The sequence below is a fragment of the Gracilinanus agilis genome, unplaced genomic scaffold, assembly GCF_016433145.1.
Source record: "Gracilinanus agilis isolate LMUSP501 unplaced genomic scaffold, AgileGrace unplaced_scaffold36612, whole genome shotgun sequence".
In the NCBI taxonomy this organism is placed as follows: domain Eukaryota; kingdom Metazoa; phylum Chordata; class Mammalia; order Didelphimorphia; family Didelphidae; genus Gracilinanus; species Gracilinanus agilis.
The window spans coordinates 1927-3852 of record NW_025369815.1 but is presented as its reverse complement, the minus strand read 5'-3'; positions in this window follow the sequence as shown (position 1 = coordinate 3852).

The following is a 1926-nucleotide window of genomic DNA, read 5'->3' as shown; positions in this document are numbered from 1 at the left end:
ATTTATGTCACCTTGGAAAAACACAGAACTACTAAGGTAATCATAAAAACCAGGTCTTTGATCAGGAAAGAGATAGGTCCAATATAATCCGCCTCTATCACGCAGCCAGGTGCCAAAAACTACACAGAGTCAAAACCATGGGGCTCTGGGGGCAGTGTCTCTGGGAGGAATCAATGCTGGAAGATTCTCTGAAGAATAATAATACCCAGAATGTTTTATACCCTATGGGGGACTCGGGACATCAAACCTATACTGACAGCTTGCAAGTAGATTTGGGAAAAAGGTCATGGTCAGAGGCTGGGGAATCAGGGAGTGGTCTCCTTAACAATAGAAACTAAAAGGATGGTCCCTGCCCAGGTGTTGGTCTTCTTGGGAAGGGATCTCTGATAAAATGGGGGGAAACTTCTAAGACTAAAAGGGTACTTAACATTTGATTAGATCTACCAGCCCCCCCTAGGCTGGGATCATCAAGTATTTTCAGGTCTATTGCTTGGTCTCAAATGGGTGAGTCTGAGACTTCCTTTGGGGTGAGTTCTCAGGGGACAGGGGCAGACTTGGGTCCCACAAAAACCCAGTTGACACTTCCAAGGTTCAACTCTCACTCCAGTTCAATAGGTCTCCTCATCTGTGGTTCTCTGATAGATAGGCTTTAAAAACTTCCCAGGAGGGTATGAGGCTGGAGATTCCACAAATGGGAGTTGCAGGGACTGTGGCCAGGCTGGAAGTCTGAATGGAACTATAGTCCAAATTGAACTGGGACTTGGGTGGAGTGGGTCCTTTTCCTATTAGAATCCCAAACTAGGCAGAAAACAAAAGGAATTGGGGGGAAGGGCAGTGCTAGTGGAGACCATGGGCTGGGCAGAGCTGGCCCACATCAGTGAATCTCAAATGCCTTGACTTGGAATCTCATTCCTGGTTGGAAATAGAAACAGCTAAGTTTTCTCTTCACTCATTGCTTTTCTGCAGAAGGTACTGGAGGACAAGCCACAGAAAGGTCAAATTAACATGCTTGCTGCTGCTTCACTTGATCAGCCCACCTACTACAATGAAGAGCAACAAACACCCAGTAATTCAGAGTTCTGGCCTCCTAATAAGTGAGGCTGTCAGGGAATGCAGATGCATCCTTTGCCCACCTTCCTGTGAAGGTCTCCTAGAAATCTCATCCTTCACCATCTGTTAACCTAGAGCTCTGCTATGCTGGAAGAAGAGCCAAAACTCCAGTGGGGGGCCAGAGGGAAGAGAATGGGGCCATGGACAAGAACACTCAAATTCCTGGAAAAGGCTGCTCAAGCCTTAACTGAGTCAAGGCTTCATTTCATAGAACTAATTCACAACACACAGTGAATTCACCAGCCAGCTGCCTTGGGGGGTAAAGAATGGAGCCAATAGGATAATTCAATTTAGGGACCCAGTCCTGAGCAAGCGTGGAAGGACCTGAGAAAAGAAGCATTCAAAATCACAAGCTGAGAGGGACCTTTAGGATAGAGGATGCCAGAGGATATTAAATCATAGGAAAAAGAATGAGAGCATCAAGGTCAAATCCTCCATTCAGGCTTCCTTTTCCTCCTTTATCAGTTGCCGTCTCGAACTGGAAGAAGAAGCATCTCCTGAGACCACAGACAGATTACGCTCTATATTGTCACGTGGGTAAGTTAGGCTGACTTCCTTGGCCTTGCTGGGCCAATTCTAAACTCTGCCTATCTGGCTGTTGGGCCTTGTGGCTTACAGCTTCATTTATTAAGCTTTGTAACCTTCTTCTCTCTCCGTCCAGGCCTTTGGCCTGGACTAGCCTCTCCTTTTTCTCTTTGTTCCTACTTTTACCTACCGATTGTAAATAAACTCTTCAACCTGATGCTGACTTGGGTCTGATTTAATTACGGAATCAACCTAAATTGTTGATTCCTGGCGGCCACATATTTTTAATAT